This window comes from Triticum urartu, chromosome 5 (genome assembly GCF_003073215.2).
Source record: "Triticum urartu cultivar G1812 chromosome 5, Tu2.1, whole genome shotgun sequence".
Classification (NCBI taxonomy): Eukaryota; Viridiplantae; Streptophyta; class Magnoliopsida; order Poales; family Poaceae; genus Triticum; species Triticum urartu.
The window spans coordinates 228540365-228550447 of NC_053026.1; positions in this window are offsets into that span (position 1 = coordinate 228540365).

Consider the following 10083-nt stretch of genomic DNA (forward strand, 5'->3'; position numbering starts at 1 on the left):
CACCTCGCTCATATTGTCGTAGTGTTTAGGCGAAGCCCTCCGTCGGTAACCTCATAAGCACCATTAACACGTCATCGTGCTGACGGAACTCACCCTCGGCCTCAGCTGGATCAAGAGTATGAGGGACGTCACCGAGCTGAACGTGTGCAGATCGCGGAGGTGCCGTGCGTTCAGTACTTGATCGGTTGGATCACAAAGACGTTCGACTACATCAACCGCGTTCCTTAACGCTTCCGCTTTCAATCTATGATGGTATGTAAACACATTCTCCCCTCTCGTTGCTATGCGTCTCCTAGATAGATCTTGCGTGATCGTAGGAATTTTTTTTTTGAAATACTACATTCCCCAACAGTGGCATCTGAGCCAGGTCTATGTGTATATGTTATATGCACAAGTAGAACACAAAGAGTTGTGGGCAATAATAGTCATACTACTTACTAGCATGTCATCCTTTGATTCGGCGGTATTGTTGGATGAAGCGGCCCAGACCGACAATACATGCCCGCGTTCATGAGACTGGTTTTACCGACGTGCTTCGCACACAGGTGGCTAGTGGGTGTCTATTTCTCGAACTTTAGTTGATTCGAGTGTGACTACGCCCAGTCCTTGTTAAAGGTTAAAAGAACACACTTGATGAAATATCACTGTAGTTTTTGATGCGTAGGTAAGAACGGTTCTTGCTAAGCCCGTAGCAGCCACGTAAAACTTGCAACAACAAAGTAGACGTCTATTGTTTTTGCAGGGCATGTTGTGATGTGCTATGGTCAAGACGTGATTATATAAATTGTTGTATGAGATGATCATGTTTTGTAAAAGTTATCGGCAACTGACAGGAGCCATATGGTTGTCGCTTTATTGTATGAAATGCAATCGCCATGTAATTGCTTTACTTTATCACTAAGCGGTAGTGATAGTCGTAGAAGCCATAGTTGGCGAGACGACAACGATGCTACGATGTAGATCAAGGTGTCAAGCTGGTGACGATGGAGATCATGACTGTGCTTTGGAGATGGAGACCAAAGACACAAGATGATGATGGCCATATCATATCACTTATATTGATTGCATGTGATGTTTATCCTTTATGCATCTTATTTTGCTAAGTTCGGTGGTAGCATTACAAGATGATCTCTCACTAAATTTCAAGGTATAAGTGTTCTCCCTGAGTATGCACTGTTGCTACAGTTCATCGTGCCGAGACACCACGTGATGATCGGGTGTGATAAGCTCTACGTTCACATACAACGGGTGCAAGACAGTTTGCACACGCAGAATACTCAGGATAAACTTGACGAGACTAGCATATGCAGATATGGCCTCGGAACACTGAGACCGAAAGTCGAGTGTGAATCATATAGTATATATGATCAACATAGTGATGTTCACCATTGAAAACTACTCCATCTCACGTGATGATCGGACATGGTTTAGTTGATACAGATCATGTGATCACTTAGATGATTAGAGGGATGTCTATCTAAGTGGGAGTTCTTAAGTAATATGATTAATTGAACTTAAATTTACCATGAACTTAGTCCTGATAGTATTTGCATATCTATGTTGTAGATCAACTGCTCGCGTATAGCTTCCCCGTTTTATTTATGATATGTTCCTAGAGAAAACTATGTTGAAAGATGTTAGTAGCAATGATGCAGACTAGCTCCGCGATCCGAGGATTATCCTCATTGCTGCACAGAAAAAATATGTCCTTGATGCACCACTAGGTGATGGAACTATTATAGGAGCAGAGGCAGACATTATGAATGTTTGGCAAGCTCGGTATGATGACTACTTGATAGTTTAGTGGCCATGCTTTACGGCTTAGAACCGGGACTTCAAAAACTTTTTGGATGCCACAGAGCATATAAGATGTTCCAAGAGTTGAAATTAGTATTTCAGACTCATGCCCGTGTCGAGAGGTATGAGACCTCTGACAGTACTTTGCCTATAAGATGGAGGAGAATAGCTCAACTAGTGAGCATGTGCTCAGATTGTCTGGGTACTACAATTGCTTGAATCAAGTGGGAGTTAATCTTGCAGATAAGATAGTGACTGACAGAGTTCTCCAGTCACTATCACCAAGTTACTGGAACTTAGTGATGAACTATAATATGCAATGGATGACATAAAATGATTCCCGAGCTCTTCGCGATGCGAAAATCGGCGAAGGTTGAAATCAAGAAAAGCATCAAGTGTTGATGGTTGACAAGACCACTAGTTTCAAGTAAAAGGGCAAGGGAAAGAAAGGGAACTTCAATAAGAATGACAAGCAAGTTGCCACTCCCATGAAGAAGTCCAAAGCTAGACCCAAGCCTAAAACTGAGTGCTTCTACTACAAAGGAAATGGTCACTGGAAGCGGAACTACCTCAAATACTTGGCGGATAAGAAGGATGGCAAAGTGACAAAAGTATATATGATATACATGTTATTGATGTGTACTTTACTATTGTTCATAGTAGCCCCTGGATATTTGATACTGGTTCAGTTGCTATGATTAGTAACTTGAAACATGAGTTATAAAATGAACGGAGACTAGTTGAGGGCGAGGTGACGATGTGTGTTGGAAGTAATTCCAAGCTTGATAAGATCACCATCGCACACTACTTTTACCTTAGGGATTAGTGTTGAACCTAAAATAAATGTTATTTGGTGTTTGCGTTGAGCATAATATGATTGGATCATGTTTATTGCAATACAGTTATTCATTTAAGTCAAAGAATAGTTGTTAATCTGTTTACATGAATGAAACCTTCTATGGTCATACACCCAAGGTGAATGGTTTATTGAATCTCGATCGTAGTAATACACATATTAATAATATTGATGCCAAAATATACAAAGTTGATAATGATAGTGCAACATACTAGTGGCACTGCCGTTTAGGTCATATTGGTGTAAAGCACATGAAGAAACTCCATGCGGATGGACTTTTGGAATCACTTGATTATGATTCATTTGATGCTTGCGAACCATGCCTCATGGGCAAGATGACTAAGACTCCATTATCTGGAACAATGGAGCGAACCACTGACTTATTAGAAATAATACATACCGATGTATGCAGTCCGATGAGTGTTGAGAGGCTCGCGGTGGGTATCGTTATTTTCTGACCTTCACAGATGATTTAAGCAGACATGGGTATATCTACTTAATGAAACGCAAGTCTGAAACATTTGAAAAGTTCAAAGAAATTCAAAGTGAAGTTAAGAATCATCGTAACAACAAAATAAAGTTTCTACGATCTGATCATGGAGGCAATTATTTGAGTTACGAGTTTGGCCTTCATTTAAAAACAATGTGGAATAAGTTTCAAAACTCATGCCACCTAGAACACCACGGAGTGTGTCCGAATGTCGTAACCGTACTTTATTAGATATGCCGTGATCTATGATGTCTCTTACCGATTTACCACTATCGTTTTGGGGTTATGCATTAGAGACAGCTGCATTCACGTTAAATAGGGCACCGTCTAAAAATTCGTTGAGACGACACCGTATGAACTGTGGTTTGGCAAGAAACCTAAGCCATCATTTCTTAAAGTTTGGGGTTGCGATGCTTATGTGAAAATGTTTCAGCCTGATAAGCTCAAACACAAATTTGAGAAGTGCGTCTTCATAGGATACCCAAAATAAACTATTGGGTACACCTTCTATCACAGATGCGAAGGCAAGATCTTTCTTTCTAAGAGTGGATCCTTTCCAGAGAAGGAGTTTCTCTCAAAAGAAGTAAGTGGGAGGAAAGTGGAGCTTGATTAGGTAATTGTACCCTCTCTCGAATTGGAAAGTAGCTCATCACTGAATTCAGTTCCAGTGATGCCTACACCAATTAGTGAGGAAGTTAATGATAATGATCATGAAACTTCAGATCAAGTTACTACCGAACCTCGTAGGTCAACCAGAGTACGTTCCACACCAGTGTGGTACGGTAATCCTGTTCTGGAAGTCATGTTACTAGACCATTATGAACCTACGAACTATGAGGAAGCGATGATGAGCCCAGATTCCGCGAAATGGCTTAAGGCCATGAAATCTGAGATGGGATCCATGTATGAGAACAAAGTATGGACTTTGATTGACTTGCCCGTTGATCGGTGAGCCATTCATAATAAATGGATCTTCAAGAGGAAGATGGACACTGATAGTAATGTTACTATCTACAAAGCTCGAATTGTCGAAAAAAGTTTTCGACAAGTTCAAGGTGTTGACTACGATAAGATTTTATCACTCATAGCAATGCTTAAGTTTGTCCGAATCATGTTAGCAATTGCCAAATTTTACGAAATCTGGCAAATGGATGTCAAAACTACATTCCTTAATGTATTTCTTAAAGAAGAGTTGTATATGATGCAACAAGAAGGTTTTGTCAATCCTAAACGTGCTAACAAAGTGTGCAAGCTCCAGCGATCCATCTATGGACTGGTGCAAGCATCTCGGAGTTTGAATATACGCTTTGATAGTGTGATCAAAGCATATGGTTTTATACAGACTTTTGGTGAAGCCTGTATTTACAAGAAAGTGAGTTGGAGCACTACAGCCTTTCTGATAAGTATATGTGAATGACATATTGTTGATAGGAAGTGATGTAGAATTTTCTGGAAAACATAAAGGAGTGTTTGAAAGGAATTTTTCAATGAAAGACCTCAGTGAAGCTACTTATATATTGGGCATCAAAGATCTATAGGGATAGATCGAGACGCTTAATAGGACTTTCAAAAAGCACATACCTTGACAAGATTTTGAAGAAATTCAAAATGGATCAGTAAAAGAAAGAGTTCTTTGTGTTACAATGTGTGAAGTTGAGTAAGACTCAAAGCCCGACCATGGCAGAAGATAGAGTGAGAATGAAAGTCATTCCCTATGCCTCGGCCATAGGTTCTATAAAGTATGCCATGCTGTGTACAAGATCTATTGTGTACCTTGCCATGAGTTTAGCAAGGGGGTACAATAGTGATCCAGGAGTAGATCACTGGACAACGGTCAAAATTATCTTTAGTTACCTAAGAGGACTAAGGAAATATTTCTCGGTTATGCAGGTGATTAAAAAGTTCATCATAAAGATTTACTTCGATGCAAGCTTTTGACACCGATCTAGATGACTCTAAGTCTCGATCTAGATACATATTAAAAATGGGAGCAATTAGCTAGAGTAGCTCCGTGCAGAGTATTGTAGACATAGAAATTTGCAAAATACATACGAATCTGAATGTTGCAGACCCATAGACTAAACTTCCCTCACAAGCAAAACATGATCACTCTTTGGGTGTTAATCACGTAGCGATGTGAACTAGATTATTGACTCTAGTAAACCCTTTGGGTATTAGTCACATGAATATGTGAACTAATCACATAAAGATGTGAACTATTAGTGTGAAATCACATGACGATGTGAACTAGATTATTGACTCTAGTGCAAGTGGGAGACTGAAGGAAATATGCCCTAGAGGCAATAATAAAGTTGTTATTTATATTTCCTTATATCATGATAAATGTTTATTATTCATGCTCGAATTGTATTAACCGGAAACTTAGTACATGTGTGAATACATAGACAAACTAAGTGTCCCTAGTATGCCTCTACTTGACTAGCTCGTTAATCAAAGCTGGTTAAGTTTCCTAGGTATAGACATGTGTTGTCATTTGATGAACGGGATCACATCACTAGAGAATGATGTGATGGACAAGACCCATCTGTTAGCTTAGCACTATGATCGTTTAGTTTATTGCTATTGCTTTCTTCATGACTTATACATGTTCCTCAGACTATGAGATTATGCAACTCCCAAATACCGGAGGAACACCTTGTGTGCTACCAAACGTCACAACGTAATTCGGTGATTATAAAGATGCTCTATAAGTGTCTTCGATGGTGTTTGTTGAGTTGGCATAGATTGAGATTAGGATTTGTCACTCCGTGTATCGGAGGGGTATCTCTGGGCCCTCTCGGTAATGCAAATCACTATGAGCCTTGCAAGCAATGTGACCAATGAGTTAGTCATGGGATGATGCATTATGGAATGAGTAAAGAGACTTGCCCGTAACCAGATTGAACTAGGTATGATGAGATCGACGATCGAATCTCGACCAAATAACATACCGATGACAAAGGGAACAACGTATGTTGTTATGCGTTTGACCAATAAAGATCTTCGTAGAATATGTAGGAGCCAATTTGAGCATCCAGGTTCCACTATTTGTTATTGACCGGAGATTGTCTCGGTCATGTCTACATAGTTCTCGAACCCGTAGGGCCCGCATGCTTAATGTTCGATGCCGATATGTATTATGAGTTATGTGATTTGACCTACTGAAGGTTGTTCGGAGTCCCGGATGAGATCACGGACATGACAAGGAGTCTCAAAAGGCCAAGTCATAAATATTGATATATTGGAAGGTTATATTCGGACATCGGAATGGTTCCAAAGTGTATCGAGTATTTTCTGGAGTACCGGGAGGTTACCGGAACCCCCCGTGGGATTAATGGGCCACAATGGGCCTTAGTGGACAAGAGAGAGGGCCGGCCAGAGGTGGCGCGCCCCCCCTTTCCCAGTCCGAATTGGACAAGGGGAAGGGGGGCGCCCCCCTCCTTCCTTCTCTTCTGTCCTCTTTCCCTTCTTCTCCTTCTTGGACTAGGAAAGGGGGAAACCTACTCCTACTAGGAGTAGGATTCCCCCCCTTGGCACACCCCTTTTGGCCGGCCGACCTCCTCCTCCCCTCCTTTATATATGGGGGAGGGGGGTACCCCATAGACACATAAGTTGATCTTTAGCCGTGTGCGGTGCCCCCCTCCATAGTTTTCCACCTCGGTCATATTGCTGTAGTGCTTAGGCGAAGCCCTGCGTCGGTAACTTCATCATCACTGTCAACACACCGTCGCGCTGACGGAACTCACCCTCGGCCTCAGCTGGATCAAGAGTATGAGGGACATTACCGAGCTGAACGTGTGTAGATCGCGGAGGTGCCGTGTGTTTGGTACTTGATCGGTTGGATCACGAAGACGTTTGACTACATCAACCGCATTACTTAACGCTTCCGCTTTCGATCTACGAGGGTACGTAGACACACTCTCCCCTCTCATTGCTATGCATCTCCTAGATAGATCTTGCATGATCGTAGGAATTTTTTTGAAATATTGTGTTCCCCAACAGCAATATCCCAAATAAACGGAGAATTTGGTGCCAAAGATCCGAAGATGGTAGCCTACCACAATGCCGTACTTAAAATATCAGCTCGGTTTGAGAGGCTCGAGTTTCATCACGTGGCCCGAGAGAGTAACCAAGCAGCAGACATCCTTGCTCGCATGGGTGCTAAGCGTGACCCCATCCCACCCAATACCTTTATGGAGAGGCTCTTCAAGCCATCCATGGTATGGCAGGACGAGAGCAGCAACACCAGTCCGGAGCCGATCATACCCCCAGATTCTGAACACAATTCCGATATCATCGGGGGCTTGGCCACCAAAATAACACCATCGGCCCATGTAATCATGGCAGTAATCTCCCCATGGAGCGAACCATTCCTAGCCTACCTTAATAGGCGAGAGCTCCCTGAGGACCAGAATGAGGCCTGTTGTATCGTTCGACACTCGAAAGCCTACAAGGTTCATGAAGGAGAGCTCTACAAGAAAAGTACTACCGGAGTCCTTCAAAGATGTATCTCTGAAGAAGAGGGGCGGAAGCTCTGGGCCAAAATCCATGCTGGTCTTAGCGGCCATCACACCGCAGCTCGGGCTCTTGTAAGTAAGGCCTTTCGTACTGGTTTTTTCTAGCCTATGGCCCGAGCGGATGCATAAGACCTCGTACAACGTTGTGTAGGATGCCAGCTTTTCGCTAATCAAAGCCATATGCTGCCTACCGCCCTACAAACAATCCCCATTACTTGGCCTTTTGCGGTCTAGGGGCTTGACATGGTGGGACCCCTTAAAGAAGGAAGCCATCAGAAAAAATACATGCTAGTCATGGTAGATAAATTCACTAAGTGGATAGAGGCCAAACCAGTTAAAACGGCCGAAGCCGGACCAGTAGAAGATTTCATATCCGGTGTCGTACACCGTTATGGTGTCCCACACAACATCATCACCGATAAGGGCTCTAACTTCACAGCCGACGAGGTAAAAACTTGGTGTGCTAATCTGGTCATCAGGCTCGATTATGCCTCCTTCTATCACCCTTAAACGAATGGTCAAGTCGAACGGGCTAATGGCCTAATAATGAGTGGCATTAAACCCAGACTAGTGTGATACTTAAAGGAGTCAGATAAACACTGGGTTGAGGAGCTCGACTCCATACTCTGCGGGCTGCGGACCACGCCCAATCGCATGACTGGATACACACCGTTTTCATGGTGTACGGTGCAGAGGCCGTCTTGCCCTGCGATATTATTCACGACTCACCTCGAGAATGCATGTACGAAGAGAGAGAGGCCGAGCTCGATTGGCAAGATGACTTAGATGGCCTGGAGGAGGAGTGTGATGTCGCAAAAGCTTGTTCAACATTCTACCAACAACAAGCTCGAAGATACCAAAGCAGAGAAGTGTGGGCCAAGACTTATAATGTCGGTGAACTCGTTTTACGCCTACCAGAGAGGAAAAAGAACAATCTCAAGCCCAAATGGGAGGGTCCCTTCATTATAGATGAAGTTCTCACTGGAGGGGCCTATCGCCTTTGTAATGCATGGGACAATCGCCTAGAGCCGAACCCATGGAACGCTGCCAGACTCCGAACATTCTACGCCTAAGTCCGGACTCATTGTTCGTTACCTTTTTTCTCTTTTTTCTCTTTTCTCTTTTCGTTTTTATACGACTTCTATCCTGTGTTCGGATAAACCACACACTTAAGGGGTATACATCCTTAAATGTACATACCCCCCAATACCTGGGGGCTTCTAGTCACAGAAGCTTATTATTATTTTTCAAGCATCAAGCTCACCGTACATATGTGTCGTCTTCTCATATATGTGTTTTCTTCGCCATTATATGCACCTTTATGACTTAAGTATTTGCCAAGCTGGGTTTCCTGGCTCTTGTGCTTATGCCCTACGTTCCCGCTTGTTTGGCTAGGGCATAAAGGAAGCACCTCTGTGATTGTTACAGCCAGGTTATCCGGACGTGTACCTCAGATGGGTGAAGCCAAAATCTAGCGTTCTTAAGGGAATAATAGGTCGGTGAATAGAAGATAAACTGCCCTAGTTGCGATGCAAGCCCTCAAACTACAACATGTACTGTGATTTTTAGCATCACAGCTCAGCCATGCACAATAACGCATGCTGGCCCAGGGAAAGGAACCCTTAACGAAACTATTCTCTCTGGAAGATGTTTCTTACGATCAAATGTAATATAACATAACTCCCCGAATACAAATTGTCTGTTCAAGCAACTATGACCGGACTGCCTGGTTTCTGAACATACTTCGGTGTTTACCACCGGTACAGTATTCGGAAACACTCCAAACTTTGGATTTCAGAGGTTAAAGAAGAAGGTCTGCCATGACAATCATTTTATAATTCAGCTAGAGATACGTTTGTCGATAAAAGTACATTACTACTTGGACTCGAAAACTTCCTCCTCCTCTAGACCATCTAATAAGTTGTCTAGATTACAAACCTATTGCAAAAACTTGGCGTCTATCTTTACTTGGTCATATACTAAGCTAACAAGAATTTCTTGTCCATCTAGTCCCCGAGGCCCGGCCCGGGCCATATGATTTGGATCAAATCCGGTGTACCATGTTTTCACCATGGCCCAGGCCTCTCGTGTGCCTTCTCGGCATGTTGATATCTTCCATAGTCCAAAGCGGCGATGAGATCCCTTGAATAAATTCACGAGTTCCTCCATACTTCCTGGAGGAGAATCGGCCGGCCATAAAGCTTTAGCAGTGTTCCTCATTGCCATCCGGGCTCGCTCATGCACTTTGGACAGCTCTTGTAGCAGATTGCCTTGAAATCCGGACACCTCTCCTTCAGGCCGCCCAGTCAGCAGACCTACAGAAATAAACTTGTTAAAACTTCCCATTAGGGGACTGTATGGAAGGAAGGTTAAAAAGCATACTGAATATGCCGCCTTTCAGCTTTCTGTTCTCTTTCAAGGCT